Here is a 17,701-nt window from a genome sequence, read left to right as displayed (position 1 = left end):
TTCATTTTGCTATTGTGTTTTTCAAGCTCCTATTTTAAAGCTCAGGCTTTCATGGGGGTCCTTTTCAACTGAGATAATGAATGTAAATGTGACCAAGTGCTAATTAAGAATATGTTCCATGTCCCGTTCTGAAAGCTTATGCACATGTTAGGGTTTCCCTTGGCACTTGGTGTGGGCTAACAGCAAATGTGTCGTCACCCCTTACGTCAGGAATGTTTGATAGGAATTTGTCAAACACTAGTGTAGGATAACCTTGCTCGGGATTATGCTGAGAGAAATGTCTGCAGTCAAGGAGGAAATAAAAAGCTGATTGGAAGTAAAAAGCTGTTACTGCTTTTCCTGTTTATATCATCAAAAACATTATCAACAGAAGAATGCTGGGGAGATTGTTATTAGAGTTAAAATGTATATGTGCATATTAAATCCTTCATTTTGTAAAAATTACACATTTTCTCCACTGGCATCTTTAGCACATCTTCCAAAAATATGTATACTGGGGTGGAAATAAGCTGCTCAAGGCAGGGGAAAGGAAGGAATATTTATTATCCTTCACCAAGTCTCAAGTCAAGCCTTTATTGTACTGTTGCATGTTTGATCACTTTCAGCTTCTTGACCAGTCACAGAGGGGGAAAGCAAGATTGCACTTCAGAGCACACAAAGGCTAGTCTAAATTCAAGGATAAAATGCCAAATGGCCACAGCACAAGCATGTTTTCGCTAAATGTGTTATGTTTTTGTCCTGTGTACTGTAGAATCTTTGTGATGGCACTTAATTGCATTAACAAGTCAAGATACCTGTTCTGTTTTTATACATTAATACATTTCAGTGTCTCAAGGAACAGCAGTTGCAGATGGTATGTTACATTTGTGTTCCTTTGACCACAGTCAGTACAACCTTGATGTGTTTACACAGTCAGCTTTTTCACTTGGTTATGAAACAATGAATTTGGAAGGATTTTCTTTTTGTACAGCTGCATGCTTTTTCTGTATGAAATTAGTGAATACAGGTACTACACTGCTAGAGTCAGAGGTAGAAACACTACAGCATTTCTGTCTCAGTTTTTGGTGTTTTTTACTTCAGTGACAACACCCCCTCCCCCCAACTCCTAAACCAAAGTTTGGAATATATATGGCTTCAGGAAAATGTTATCAGCAATGACTGAGTGGCAGATGTAGATGCTTACTAAGATCTAACTCAGTGCATTCTCTCTGTTGCATGCATAATGTATTCTCCCCATCTAACTCACATAGCAGATGACTTTTTTGCATTAAGGGTAAAGATTATAGTAAGCTGAATAAAATCAGTGAAGTATAAACTTGTGCTCAAAGATGAAAAGAAGTCTGTCTTAAAAAAGAAAATTAGGGGGAAAATGAAGTGCACATTGTTCCTGCTGTGTCAGTTGGGAGTGGTTGCTTAGATCATGTGAGCTGGGCAACAGTGTGAAGACAATGAACAAAGCTCAGATGAAAACTGATAAATCCCATCACTAATACTGACGTTTAATAATGCATTCCATGGAACAGAGTAATTTCTCTGCCATTTTGTTTCTAGAAATGGTGGGAAGTTATTATTAAAAATTACTTTCTTAACCAATACAAGGTATTTGATATAATTTTCGGGAAGGCGATCTGGGTATTAAAGCATTGAATCATACAAATGTATTCTTAGGGATATTTCAGTGTGATGCCAGAAAACAAAGTGTATTTATGTAGCAAGAAATGTAGAGATAAACGTGTTTAGTTCCTGGCAAAATAAGCAACAACATTTCCATTACAGTAGTAGTGTGCAGGCTGGGCTTCTAATAGATAATGTCAAGTAGATGTTCAATTTTAAACATTTTTTAGTCTTTAATTATAAGCTGTTAATAATTGCTAATCTGATAATTAAGTTAATAATCTTTAAAGTCCTTGAAACAAAAATATCTCTCAAGTATTTTCTTTACTCCCTTCTTTCCTTGCTTATATTTTTTTCTATTAGTCTAGAAAGTTGTAGAAAATATGAGGCTCATGGAGAGAAGAATGTTTCTGACTCAGACTAAGCAAGTCTGAGCACATATATTGCTTAACCATTTATATGTTTCTGATTCATTCTGAGGTATAATCATCACATCTGTACAACATAATCTAGGTTTTAATTTGTAGGCTTGAAAGTAGAGCCAAAATTAAAGAGTTGAACTGAATGGTGTAAATATCCAATTGAGTTAATGGATAATTTAAATATGCCTGAAATTAGTCCCACTGTATGTATGTATATGGTGGGGTCTTTTTGTTTTATGTGTGGCTTTCTGATTCTGGTTACTTGATGCTAAGCGTTATAAATGAGCGTCTTTCTCTAAAGTGTAAAACTTATTAAATGTTAGCATGAGTAATCAAAACATCAAATTTTGCCATAAATTTGAATTCAAGCATATAAATGCTACTATCCCATGTTATAAACAAACATTCTGCCCTTCTTTTTGCAGAAGCTTCTAAGAAATGGAGTATATGACCAATCTGCTGCCAGGTGGCTGGCCTGGTGAAGGTGTTGTCCTCAGCAGCAGGACTAAGGTAACCTGCAGCTCTCCCCAAATTCTTCCAGCCCTTGCAGGGTTCTTCCACTGGTGGGCTGGGGGGCACTGGTCAGCACACAATGACAGAGTCCTTAGATGGAACAAACTTTCACAAGCTGTCTCTTATGTTTATATTTCAATGACAGCAGTGCAGCAAATGCTTGCATAGTTGATATTTAGTAAGAGTTTTCTCTTACTAAATGGCTTACCTTCTGTTTTGTAGGCTGCTGAGTTAAGAAATGAAAAGTAGTTCTGTTTAGGTTTCACATGCATGTTTGAGTAGGTTGTCTCTTATGTTTATATTTCAATTGCGAAGTTGATATTTAGTAAGAGTTTTCATGGCTTACCTTCTGTTTTGTAGGCTGCTGAGTTAAGAAATGAAAAGTAGTTCTGTTTAGGTTTCACATGCATGTTTGAGTAGGAGGTAGATTTTACTAATTGTTTTTAATCAGATTAATGAGGAATTTATTTTCTGTTGCTGTGAGTGACTACTGCAGTGATATAACTACTTTGGCACCAGAGATTTAAATATTATTTAAAAAAATAATTTGTTATAAACAGGGTGAGTAGTAACTAATTGGACATTTCCTAAAGATTTTGTTTACTGGCATATGGATGATATGACACATATAATGTATATGCAGTATTGCCAACTGTAGGCATTAGAAATCATGAGTCAGACCCTTAAAAGTCTTGGAAGTGGTTAAGAAAATGTGACAATTATCTTCTGTTCTTTGGGCCCCTAGGGTAACATGAGTCAAGCTTGCGACAAGGCTTGCTTGAGACTTTGGGAAGGAAAACTGAGGGTTTTGACTAATCATGTGTCTTTTAGGGTTGGAGCTTTAGGAAAAAAAAAAAAACAAAACCAAAAAACAAAAACCAAACACAGAACCTTGCAAGACTGGCAATAAAAGGATGATTTGGCAATGCTCAAATAGAGCAGGATGTCATTAATCTGAAAATAATCATAGACTGAATTTGTTTGTGAACATCTGTGTGAACATAACACAAGCCTTGGATAGTGAGGTTTTCTGGGTAGGAAAGTTAAATCTGCTGATCTACAAAACAGGCTGCCTTTGCCAAAGGCATAAACCTAAATTTGTAGATTCAATTTTTTAATTGTTTGGAATGACTATTAATAAAATGAGAGAGATAAATTGTTTACCATAGTAACAGAATTATGCTGTGCATGATGATGAAGTCGATGAAATCATGCATCAGAAGAAAATAAGAAGTTAAATGAGAACTCTGCTGTTTCTATGTGGTATGTGCAAACTTCTTATGTTGTTTATGCTCTTAAACCCACTCATTGAATTAATTGTCCCTCTCTTGCTGTGACAAAATAAGAAGTTGTTGCTGTTACCTTAGGCCCAGTTCTGGCAAGGGTAGAAGGTATCTAAAGAAAAATATAGGCTGAGATCAGATGAGCTAAAGAGAGCAATCTACAAATCCTTTCTTTTTCTAAATCTAGCACAGCAATCTGTATGGCTGTAGTTGCCTAGGTTTTCTGCAGTAAAGTTATTTAGACGTTAAAAAGACAAACTGGGCTTTTAGCACCCCTGGCAGGCTTGCAAGGCCATGTGGGATGTACAGATTGAGCACCAGTTTTGCACTTGGATCTGCTGGGGGACACGTGCCTCTTGCCAATGGCAGTGCAATCCGTGTTACATCAAGAGCAACTGCTGTGGCAGGAGGAGCAGGCTGGAAATCCTGTGGCAAGTCCTGTAGATGCAGTGGTTTAAAGGTGGATCAGACAATGGTTTGGTACTCCACCTCAGAAGTTTAGCTATGCACTTTTAGACTGCTTCTAACAATGTCACTTTACAGAAAGGGCCCTGAGAGCCACAGGAAGGATTTTCTTTCTCGTTGAGCTAGAGAGTGATATTTCCACTTGCTTGTTCTGATTTCCCCATACAGCACTTGGTTTCCTTTTTATTTTTTGCACACCTTGAGGACAGCCTTGCCACCAGCCTGCTAGGAGATGCTGAAGTAATTTATCTGAGAAATACCAGGCCCAAATTGTGAGCATTTGGAGTGGGCCAAAGTCCCACTACAAATCTGAAATCTGGGTTCTTCTGGTAAAGAGCCAAAAAAAGCCCCCAACCTATCTGTGCCCCCAGACTTGTTTTTTCTGTTGCTGCTCAAGCATGTAGGGTAGAATTCAGCCCAGCAAATAGGGATGATGGATCTGACCTAGCCTTGTCTGAACAACTTCCACAGTCCTTGGAAAGAAGTAATACTTCAGGGTGTGGCTGATCATGCCCTGAAGTGGGTGTGGGGCACAGGATCTTGAGCCACACCACCATCTGCTTAAAGAATCTAGAGTCAAGAGCTTGACACAGGTGCTTAGGCATACATTTACATGAGAGGGTCCCTCCATGTACTATTAATTATAAATTTAAACTGATTGGAGCATTCTAGAGCTTTTACTTCTTGGTTTTACTCACCTTTATTTAGGGTGTTTTTGTAAATGTAAATCATACTCACTCCAGTCCCAGGAGAGGTTGCCTGTTATTCTATCTAGTTATTACAAGAGCATTCAGAGACTTGTGGCATGAGAGAAAAGATAGAAACTTGGAAAAAATAAAACACAGAACACATGAAGAATAACTGTTAGTTGTGGAGGAAGAGAGCTGGCAAATAACTGCCTGATATGTGTGCAACGTGCAGTTGAAAGCAGGCAAACAACAAGCACAGAGCAGGTAGGACCAACACTGTGGTTTTACCTGCCTCTGCTGCAACATTTAGCCCATGGTTTCTGGTGTCATGCTGGCAGGTGCAGGCAGTCAGTGAAACCTGGGCTTTCTCAGATCCTGCAGCAGAGACCCTATACAGAACACCCCACAGCAGTTCCTGTTAAAGCACTGTGAAAGATAGTGCTGCTGAGGGAGAAATAAACCCCAGCTCAAACATCCTTCTTGTGGTAGGACTGCATTCTTCAGTCCCATACCAATCACAATTTTTAATTGCTCACATCAATCATTGCTTTTCTGCTCACGAGCCTGTGATGCAAAACCAGTAGAGAGTGCAACCTTGGTTCAGTTTTGCCATTTTTCTTGCCTAGTCTGTTGCATCAGTGAAGAGCAGCCGTGCTTTTTGTACTTCATGGATTTAAGTAGACAATGACACCTTAAGGATAGGTAGCAATACACAGACTGCCTTGCTGTGAGGCTGCCCTTGCCTACCTCCACCTGGCTGAAGGGAAATTGCCCCTGGGTTGGTGGCTAGAAGAGACTTACTGTAAGGCAGTGTTTAGATTTGGGAGAATAGCTGGTGAATGAGGTGGGTGTGTGGTACATATGGGATTGAGTGCAGGTAAGCTGTGGGCCATCATATGGAATTAAGGACTGGATGCAGCATGGGGTTTTATGTGGCTTTCCTTAGGATTAGCAGTAGGTTGGTTTTTGAGCCATTTATGAAGCTCTGATGAAAAGACTGCAGGGCATTGAAAGGAGCTCTTTCTGAATATACATTTTGCTAAATACTTTATTTCTGTCCTTAAGCTTAAGGCCATGCAAATTCTAGCCTGTTTGACACTGTGCTTGTCATATGCACAGACATTTGGGTGAAAAACATAACGCTACGTTTTCAAGCAGTGTTTTGATTCTCCTTGTTATGTGCTTTTAAAAAAGTATGCAAACAATTTTAAAGTCAATTTATCCTTAGACTATGTTAAAAAAATGAAAAAGATGCAGCAATGCTTATATTTGGAATCAGTTGAACCCTAATTTAGCTGTTCAAGTGTTTGTTTACTTTAAGAAATAGACTTTAGTAGTCATCAGAGCTAACAAATCTCAAAACCCCAAGTATGCTTCCTTAAGTCCATAGGGGTCACCTGTGTACTGAGCATAGATGAAAGGAAATGGTAACAAACTGGGCTTCCTGCATTGAAGAAATTTGATGGAGACTTGCTTGTCCAGAGTAGAGCACTCAATGCCTTGGCAAGCAAGTGCTGAGGGTTTCATTGTAGGGGTGATGATGGATGTCAGTGTTATGGGCCAAGGAGTTATAGAAGTGCAGAGGAACTGCTCGGAAACAGGGTGAACAAGTGGAGTTTGTGGACATGTAGTACATGCTTTCCAAACTGTGATGCATGTAGGCTTCTCTCCTACTACAGATGAAATAATGAAAAATTCATAAGCACAAGAAACTCATTTTCTGGGACAGTAGAGGTGCAATTAGATTAATATTCAGAAGATTGTAGTCCCCACCTGGGATTTGAACTCTGGATTAGAAGATTAAAACTGGATCACCATATGCTGCTCAATCTCTGTGTGTAATTTGGTAGTTGTTCCTCTAAATAATTAATTAGATAATGCTCCCTGTCAAGTAATCAGTTTGGGGTTCACTCAAGGGGAAGTAATATAAAGTCCATCAAACCAGAGAGGATTTTATTAGGACAACCATGATTAAAGTTTCAAACTCTAAATGAGGACTTCTTAATTATGCTGTTCAACTGCAGAGGGAAAAAAATTTAGAGTATTGAAAGATTACAGAAGTCACCTCTATTTTCTTTGATTTCATCTCAGAGCAGAACAAGAAGAAAATTCACATCTTTCTCTTGGAAAAGTAAGTTTGACAAGCCTTGTGGAGTTATGAGTGGCAGACCTGAAAGCACAGGAGGCAAATCAGTCAAAATATTTTTTTTTAAAATATCTCTCCTAGTTTTGATGACACCATTTCCTTGAATGCAGGGTTGTGTTAGGTATTTTTCCAGTCATAGCATTTATTGTGCTTTAGCTGAAATGATACAGAGCAAAGGGAAGTCAGCACCTTTGTCTCTGATAAACAACTTTCTGCAAAAAATCTGAGACTTTCAACAAAGGAAATCCAATCTAAACAATTTCTTTATAAAGACCCCAATACTAATTGCAGTTTTGATTAAAAAATGACTGAAAAACCAGAAACCAAAGCAAAGTGGAGCTCACTGGGGGTTAGTGTTGAGCCTAATACTTCTGTATAAATGACCTAAAATAATAAGAGAAGAAAACTTACACATCAATCAAATTCACAGATGGTATCCAGAGGCTTCAAAGAAAACAGAGACAACAGATAAACCACCAAATAAACTAGAGAATTTAGAGAAAAAAGGAGCATTCAAGGACAAGATGCAACTTTGAAACATGTACAGTTCTTTTGTGGATTAAGAGAAGGCTAAAAATGCAAATGTATTCACAGAAGAACGCGGACACTGATTTCATCAGGAGACAGGGACAGTTTTATGTAACAGCGCCTCACATCCTGTGACCAGGGGCAATTAGTTTAAATTCTATTTCACAGCAGTTTTTGGTCTTATGAGCTCTGTGCCCAAGGTCTGCAGAGAAGCTGCAAGATTTTGTTTTCAGATGCTGCTGGATCAAGAGAGCAAAGCTTTTTGCATCTCTTGTTCCCAGTTTTGTCAGTACTTGTATTTTAAAAGTATGAGGTTTGGCTGATGTTATGTTTTGACATTGGTGGGAGACTCATCCTTTACCAAAAGCTTGAACAAAATCAACTAGCCAGTGAAACTTGTTGACTTTGCACCCATGTTTGATGTGGTGGATCCGTGTGTAGCTAAATGTATCTTTGTCCACCTATGTCTGATGTTTGCTTCCATTTATGCAATGTAACCTCCTTGTTTTGATTTGGCACACATAGGGGTGATTGGAAAAAACGGTGGTATTTAGCAATGGGCTGTGAAACTGTATGAGTTTATCCTCAGATAAAGGACAAGCAAATAATACTCTGTCAGATGAGCTGGTAGCCAAGAAAGAGATGACCAGACTGATTTCTGGGCAGCAAAGGACATTGCCTGTAAAAGGGCACTAGTACTTATAAAAGGAAAGAGATAATTTTACAAGCAGCCTTTCTTTGATTACCAGAGAAAGACAGATGTAACTTGGCTGCAGGGACCAGAAGAGATGGGGCTTCAGCAAAACCCTGGAGTTTCTGTGACCACCAAACATATCCAAAAAAGTGATGGGAAAACTGAGGCAGTGATTCAGATGTTGTTATTTTTTAAATTTGATTTTCTATATGACTTTGTTTCATGCACTGACTGAATAATGTGATTTTTTTCTTTTTAGACAAAAGTTGGTAAAATTTTATGTGCTTCTATTTCTGAGGATCCCTGAAAAATTAAACAATAAACAAATCTGTAAAGGTAGCTGCATGTATCAGAAACTTGAGAAGTATTTTAGTGAGAATATGGAGGAAATCAGACTGTGAAGTGAAGCTTCTCATGGTCTAAGATTATTGTTATCCTCTCAGGTAAGGATGTGCACATTACTACATGACAATGTCTAAGGCTGTGGGCAGCCACTGCAGTGGCCATGTTGAGTAGTTATATAGGAAATAAAATAGAGGGTTGTTATTATTATTAGTTGTTGCAGTAATAGTATTAGTAGTAGCAGTATTACTATAATTATTCATTTTTATTATAGTTTTTTATTGTTTGACAAATACTCAAAGCACTGTTGCTGCAGGAATGAATACACCTTTGCATTTAACATGGTTATCTCAGGTCAAGATGGGTAATAGTCTGAAAGGCCTGTGGTTCAAGTCTGCCATTATTAGCCCAAATTCATAAAGGTTTGAGGATCCCTAAATGAGACTGAGTCATTTCACATATTAAGCCCTAAATTTTGATTCTTACTTGCCACTCTTTAAGCTAGCTCTTTATACATACAGGTTTTCATACTTCTGTTCACCAAGTATTAAATATTTTATTTCTGTGCACACAAATAGCTGTTAGAGCAGTGGTTAGAAACCCAGCCTCTATACTTCTGATCAAATTTCCGAGTCAGTGGTTAAAAGACCAGGCAGCTTCTCTCTAGTCCACTGATTTTTTTAATCACTTTTTGCCCAGGAATATGACTGCAACAGGAAGGGAGAGGAACATCCTGAGCATAAAGCCTGCAGCAGGATGGTTGGGATAGCAAGTGAGACCTGCACACAATTTACTAATTTGGCTAAAGTGGAAGTCTTCTGCTTCCCAGTCACACAATGACTTATCCCTGTGTTACACAGGCCTGAGTACAATGTACTGCTGCAGTGCAGGAGAGGACTCCAGGCTAGAAGTTCCAACCTGACGCTAATCATAAAATCCTCAAGGATAGAAGACCTTTAAGATCAAGGCAAGCCATAAGCCTAGCACTGCCAAGTCCACCATAAACCTTGTCCCTGAGTGCCACATCTACAACACGTTTTTCCAATATCTTCAGGGCTGGTGACTCAACCACTTCCCTGGGCAGACTGTTCTGGGGCTTGGCAAACCTTTTAGTGAAGCAATTTTTCCTAATATCCAATCTAAATGTCCGCTGGCGTGACTTGAAGCTAATTTAACTGTGACTCAGGTGTGGCCATACGAGCAGTGGGCTCTCAGGTGGGTACACCTCTCTGAGGTGTCTCTCAGCAAGCCCTGGAGCATCCTTGCTCCCAGCTCTGCCTGTTACAAATCCAGTGGAGGTGGCACTCAGCAGCCAGGCACCAGGAAGGCAGACACTGCAATGGCTGCTGCCACAAAACCTGGATCCCTTAATGCATCTAGCCCACGGCTCTCTGACTCACAGGGCAGATAATAGTGTAGAAGGGATGCTAAAAACCAACAAGTTACTTAGGCAATGCAGTAGCAGAAGGAAGGTGAGCATGGCACAGCTCTCTACAACTGCATTTTGCTTGCTTTTCATTCTTCACAAGGGGACACCTGTACAGTGGGATGGAATTTTTATTTTCCCTGGTTCCAGGATGCCACTTTTTCCAGTGCAAATTTTTGTTGTTTTCCTCCTCAAAATTCTTCTCTTGTTCCATGTCTTCTGGGTGCTCTGTGGACCATGCAGATCTGGCTGTGACATGTCCATGCTCCCCTCCCTTCTGCTGGTGGGGAAGGAATGTAGGCTGCTCCTCCCCAGAGGAGTGGGGCTGGTAGGGTGGACGTGGCCCAACAAACCTTGTGCTCAGTCCCTGCATTTTTGAAGCAGAGGTTATGAATGTTGGCCTTTTGTGTGTTTTCTGGAAATGGCTGCTGTGAGATTCCCAGTTCATCACAGCAGAAACAGGTCACAGCATAGACTTGGTGTACTCTTGCTTTTGCACAGCATGAGCTCCTGCATGATGAACCTCATTTCTGCAAACCTCAATAAATGTTTGGTTGTTGGCTTTGAAATGTAATTAATTTTGTAATGACAATAATTCTATAACTTTATTCCATAATATGTTATAGAAGTTTGACCACTAACTAGCTGTTTGAATACAGCTTTAATGGCTGAGCTGTTGTTGAAATTATAGTTTCACCTTTAGTGATAAAGGACCTCTGGATCTGCCAGCCTGGGTAATTTAATGTGCTTTTTGGCCTACAGCTGTTAATAGATTTCAAAATCACCATTTTGATAAAATGTCTCAAGGAAGATTTTTTTTTTTTAATTGCAGATTCATTTTTCACATTTATTTTTCTCTGGTAATTATAGCAAATCTAGCTGGTTTCAATTTAATTAAAATATCTTAACTTGGCAGGGTAACATAATCATAAAGTATAGGAGTTTTCAAATATAAAAAAATGCAAATGTTTATTGTGAAAAAAAATCTTATTTATTTTATGTGAAATGACAGGCTTTTCTCAGATATTTAGCCTAAGTTTTAAATCACTAACTAAGGGCTAACTATATTACATAATCAAACAAATCCTAGAAGGTTCCAATTGTTTTACTGGAACTTGAAATGTATTTCATGCTTTCTAAAACGTTTTGTCAATATATTGTTTCTTCTTCTAAAATTATAGTTGGGACTAGAGAGCAGTGAACCCATATTAAATCTGAGTTGAACTATATTCTTCAGAGATGCACTACATTATCTTTAAATGATGAATTCATGGAAACACTATAATCTCACCAGAACTACTGGATCATGTTGTTCTAGGGCTTTCTGTGTTTTCAGAAGTCACTGCCTCTCAGCCTAAGTGCATCACTCTTTTAGTTGATCTCCATATGAAAACTGTCCATATTTTTAGAGTTACAGCCATAAACACCCTGACATAGAAGGATATACTCTGCTTGCTTCAGAAAAATTATCTCCTTTTCTGAATATTTTGCCAGAACCTCCTGCAAAGAGTGAACACAGAGTCAGCAGAAACTCTATCAAATGATGATGTCTTTGCCCTCCCAATGGGTGATGTGCTGGGAGTGAGAGAAGATTTTCCGAAGGTTTCATGCTATTCATGCTTTCAGTGTCTGAAAGTTCAGGTTCACAAAAGCATTTCTCATTTGTCTAGAAATCTCAGACAATCTCTTTGTTTTATCTGCTACGTGATCTCCAGCCCTGCTGAAACATCCTGAACATAAGGTAGTTGGATATTTCTGGTTTTGAACTCTAAAGATGAGGTCTCTAAGAAGTATCAGATAATGAAAGAGAAGTAATTTCATCTTTGGAAATGAAGAGTTTTTTGTGTTTCTTTCAAAGTTGAAGTATTTTTCAAGCTTTGAGTATCAAGTGCTGTATTTTGTATATCTATATCACACTTCTTTACTGTGCATGTGTCCAAGCACTGGAACGGGTTGCCCAGAGAGGTTGTGGAGTCCCCCTCACTAGAGATATCCCAGAACTGTTCAGATGCATTCTGTGCTCTGGGATGATCCTGCTTGAGCAGAGAGGTTGGACCTGATGACCCACTGTGGGCCCTTCTAACCTGACCCATTCTGTGATTTCTGACTTATAATGCTTGTTCAGCGCCATAAATATATTGAGTAATTCAGATGAGCAAGGTAGACCCACCTCAGAAAGATTCCTAAAATAACGACATAAAACCAATTTTATGTGCTGGATAATTTGAGGGGTTACTTTGGTTAGCTTAACATAAGACAAGTTTAAAAATTACAAAAAATAAATGGTCAAACTTCAGCAGAAATTTAAATTTAACAGAAATCTCTGTCTGTGATTCCTCAGTGACACTCCAGCTGGGACACTGCATCTGCATGCAAATATCAAATATCTTCTTAGGATGAGTTGTGAAAAACTGGCCAGAAAAAACAGTAGACTGGCACTGGTAGGATTGATCTTTGAATTCTTGCTTTTCAAATTACTGCTGAATCTAGAGTGCCATCATAAAGGGTCATCATTGCTGAATCTTTCAATAAATTTAGATTTTATTCCAGAAGATGCTGTAGCAAAATTTTTGCCATAATGACAATTGTATAGTTCTAGTTTCCAGTAATAATATTAAATACAGAACCCAAAGAGAAACTCATATTGTGCTTGAAAGTGCTTTATCAGCACAAGACATTCAAGACAAGAAAATATTGATTTGAAAAATGGGAATTGATTTACCGGTTCAGTAAAAAGTCTTGGAAAACTGAAAACTACAGCTCATAGAGAAAGAGAGAGCAGCTATTCAGTGCCCTCTGTCCCTTTTCTTAACAAAAGGTTTGGGGCACCCTTCCTCCCACTACAGTAGTGCTTGGTGCTGTACAAGTTTAGGGTTTTGGGCTTTGTTTTTTTGTTGTTTATTTTGGGGTGGGGGGGGTTGTGTTTTTTGGTAAGGTACTGCATGGAGATGCCTAAGCAATATTCCTGTCTTGAGATACCTGGGCTTATACATTTTTATGCCTGGAATATTGTCTTGACATCCTTGCCTTTATGCAAAGTGAAGTGAAGCATTGGCTCAAATCTAACTTAGCTGCAAGAAAGGCAGTTTTATTTGTAATTGAAATTAAGTTAATATATGCACTCTGGCATGTCTCAAGGCAAGTGAAATTCTTTGTGTTAGACATATTTACATAATTTTTATGCCTTTTGCATCTTGTTGTCATTCCACCTTATATTTATACATTTCCTGTATCTCAGAGAACACAAAAATGGAAAATGAAGCTAAAAAGCTTTAAAGAAAAGCTTTAAAAATCTTATATTTACATTCTGGAAAATGGCTCATTAATTGCAGCTGGAAACATGAAATGTGAAAGGCTGCCAGCAGAGTCAGCTCGGGTTTGTGACAATGATCCTTTTAGAACTTGCATCGTGTCAGTGTCCCAGAAGACTCCCTCCTGCCCACAGAATGAGTGAATAGTGAGTAAATGACTTCTTACAGTTGCCAGGTAGCTCGGAGCCCAGTGTTGTGTACTACAATTATGTTTATTTCCATATTATTGGATCTAGTTTTAGTTTGCCTGCCTGGCATCAAAACTGTGAGAAGAGTGACCTGACATTCCTGCTCCTTGTTTGTGTTTGAGGATGATGCAGCTGAAGCAGGCGGGCATTGCAGCTCCCATCTATCACATGGCAAGTACCATCTTCACAAGTCTTATTTGGGCAGACTGAAGGGACTAGGGGTTTGGAAAGTAAAGTTCCCACTAGTACTGACAACATTCCCACTTCTCTTAATGTAGGCAGGAACCTGTTAGAATGGAAGACAAGCTAACCTTATTCATGAGGAAGGTGACTAAGTGGCAGGATGGAGTAACCAAAAAAAGAGTGCAAGACAGACCCCAGACCCCTGAGGACCAAATGAAGACATATTCTGGGTTTAGGAAGATATTGAATATTGAGGGCCAAAAAAGGAGTAGAGGAAAAAATTAATGATGTTTCATCTAGTAGAAATAAATAATTGCATCAATAAAAGATAAATCTTTTATTCCAGTCTATACAGTTTGTCAATACCAACATATTCTCTCATTTTTATTGCTATTATTTAATAACTCTTAAGTAGGAGTAGCTGCAGATGAGACCAGTGGTTCTTTCTATGGCTGCATTTCATTATTTTGATTTTCTTTAGTTAAAAATGTGAAATATGAGTTGATCTGACACTATAATACATTGCTACATCATGCTAGTAACTCCATCATGGCAGGGCTGGGACCTGCAGAGTGTGCAGAAGTGTAAAGTCTCGATTTAGATAAATGAAGTACTTATGTGCAACAGTGCTTGCAACAATAATGTTATCTGACAATGATAGCTAATGCATATGGTACAATTTTTATGAAATGTATGAATCATCTGTCTTTGGGGAACTCATCGTAACTTCCTTCTCCTGATTCTGTGTCAATGTAGCAATATAATTTCTGTTTCTCACACATTTTTCTCAATGGAAAAAATAGCAGCAAACACCAGCATTTAATAATGACAGTCTTCAGAATGCAACACGAGCTACAAAAGCATAGAAATAGGCTGGGAGCATGCAGAGTTATAGAGGAAGAACAGCATGTTCCTCAAAATTTGCAAGCACCCATTTGGAGGAGCGCTGTGAAGGAGAACTGCCATGGAGTTGGCACCAGTCCGTGTGCCAAGGCTTGCTGTGGATTATTCTGGACCAATGGCTCCCCCAGCAGTAGATGCTATTGAGATTTCTCACACAGCTTTCATGCTCCATCCTTTGGCAAGATCCTTGGAACGTGTTCTGGCTATTGGGGAGTGAAATTTTTGGGTGGGCTGCTTGCCTGGTGCATAACAATCTGGGCAGAATGGATACCTTTGGATTGCTACAGTTCAGCTAGCAATTGATTCTCTCTGGAGACAGGATTAGGGTTGCCAAGACAGTTTCTTGGCCCAGTTACCATTGACACTGTGGGCTCCCCCTGGAAGCCATGCAGGCCTATCTGGGGATGTCTGCAGCTAGCACAGGGTGGGTGACCATATTGTCTGATCAGGGGTGTGTGTGTGTGACTGTGTGTGTCTTTTATTTGTTTATGCCTGCAAATAGACCATATAGCCAGTTCCAGATTAAAACCTTATTGAAAAACTATGATAACATTTTTCCAGGAAAGCTATAAAAATTATGAATAACACCTGTTACATTTTCTTTTTCTGAAGGATATTTACTAATGCTTTGTCCAGATTGAACAAGAAAAACGTATTCCTTTTAATTTCCTATTCCACATCTACTAAGGTGATGGCTACCAAAGTAGAACAAGAGTGGGCGTAACCCAGGAATTCTTGGCATTGCAAAATCCTGAGAGGGTTGAAATCTCAACAACCTTTTCCCATTAAAAAATAGCCTAAATTTAAAATTAAATGAAGCATATTGTAACAAATAGTAAGTAAGTGTGGGTAGAAAAGAATTGATAGTGTTTACTGTGGTGTAATATTTTCTAGATTGAACTGATTCAGATTTCAGAAAACTCTGAATGTAATTTGGGCATTTATACTGTGGACTGCAAAGCCTGTGAAATCAGTGCAGTCCTTCTGTTGTCCCAGTGGTCTGTGAATTAGGGACTTGCTGGAGATCTGGATTAGCCTGGCTGCATGCAGAAAACATTCTTGCATGTTCAAATCCTGTTTCATCTTTCTCATGTCTCGTTGTCCCCTAAGCCCCACTGCCTGTTTAATGATCATAATGACAAGAACTGCAAATAAGCCATGTTTCTCATGTCATTCAATTTTTTTATATGTGGAAAACACAGGGTTTTTCACTAAATCACTAAGGGGTTTTCCCTTTAATCACTAAAAGAGTAGTGATTAAAGTCTCAGGTTGAATGTAACCAAGTTTCCCTGATCTCTAGTTAGACTAATCAGAGAGACTTCCTTTTTGTTTGGCACTTTTTATTGCTTGACTTTAGTGATGTATCTCTGCCATGCCACTACTTCTTGAGAGCAGATTTAATTTCACTTTGGTGAGGAAATTCAGTGTGCCTAACATTGGTGCTGAAATCCTTCATGCTGTCAAAGACTGGAAAATAATCTCCTCCCTTATGCCTTCTGCCACATACACAGATGTAGAAACACATCCTGGGGCAAAATCATGGGCATGCTAAATCCAGCAGGGCCATTAAGGTCATGTTGGAATAACAGATACATGTGTCATATATATCTATATCTATATATATCTATATATATCTCCAGTACAGGTAGGGTTTATAGTAAGAAGAAAAAAAAGCAAAAATACAGATGGTAATTTGATTAATTTATGTTTTTGAATGAAGAATAACTAGTCATCACCAAAGTTATCCAGAGGATAAGCTAAATGTTCTGCTTATCACTTTGATGTATTTGATTTCTTCAAACGGAATTAATTCTAGTTTTTTCATAAATAATACTCTTTTTTTATAAAGATTTTTTTCAAAACTTTCAAGTGAGGTGAGATTTATTAAACATATCCAAGGATGTTGGTTCTCACACTGGTCAGGACTTGAAATAGGTGGGTATGTTGACTCTAGAGCTGATTCCTGTCCCAACCACTGCCCCATGGCAGTGATACTTATCCACTTTTCACTTCTTCCAAATTCCATACATGCACACAATTAATCTGTACTGGTTTTGTTTGGGAAGGAGGCAGCTTTCTTCATATGAGCTGGTATGGGTTATGTTTTGGATTTGTGCTGGTGTGAGAGGTGTTGGTAAAACACCAACCTCTCAGTTTTAGCTGAACAGCCCTTAAAACAGAGCCAAGGACTCTTCTGCTCCTCACTCCCACCAGTGAGGAGGCTGGGGGTGCACAAGGAGGGGACACAGCCAGGACAGCTGACCCCAACTGACCCAGGGGATATCCCACACCATAAGGTGTCATGCTTAAGCTACAGGGCTGGGGAAAGAAGGAAGCTGATGATATTTGGAGTGATGGTGTTCGTCTCACCAAGTCACTGGTACGTGTGGTAGAGCGTGGCTTTCCTGGAAATGGCTGAACACCCATGGTAAGTGATGAATGAGTTCCTTATTTTCTTTGCTTTATCTCTGAAACTGTCTTTATCTCAGCCCATGAGGTTTGGTGCATTTACCCTTCTGATTCTTCTCCCCATGCTGCTGGTGGGAGACTGAGTGGCTATGGGTCCAAGCTGCCTGCTGGGCTTATACACCACAGAATCAATTTCACACACTTTTTACAAGAATAGGTGACATGAGGTTTTTAGCTCAGGGTTGCAAAATGAGTCAGTAAAGGGTGCTGCTGTCCATTGGGAGCTCAGCTAATCTATTGAGCTATCTCAGGCATGATTCTTGGCCTGAATAGCTGGCAGAACTGTGTGACAGAACATGGCAGGAAAGGATACCATCAACTTAAAGGAAATACCAGATTCCCTCAGCTGAATCTTTTCACGAATTAAAACTGGTACTCCAACTCCTGTCAGCTACTCATTAAAAGTCAAGTATTCAAGGTTGTTTATTAAAACGCTATTATGAAGTGTTGCCTTCTGTTCTATGCCTCCACACTAATAAGCAAGATATTTAGTAAATCAACTGCTTTCAATGAACAAGAGCCAG

The sequence above is a fragment of the Passer montanus genome, unplaced genomic scaffold, assembly GCF_014805655.1.
Source record: "Passer montanus isolate IOZ18808 unplaced genomic scaffold, ASM1480565v1 scaffold3, whole genome shotgun sequence".
Taxonomy (NCBI): Eukaryota; Metazoa; Chordata; class Aves; order Passeriformes; family Passeridae; genus Passer; species Passer montanus.
Note: the sequence above shows the minus strand (reverse complement) of the source record.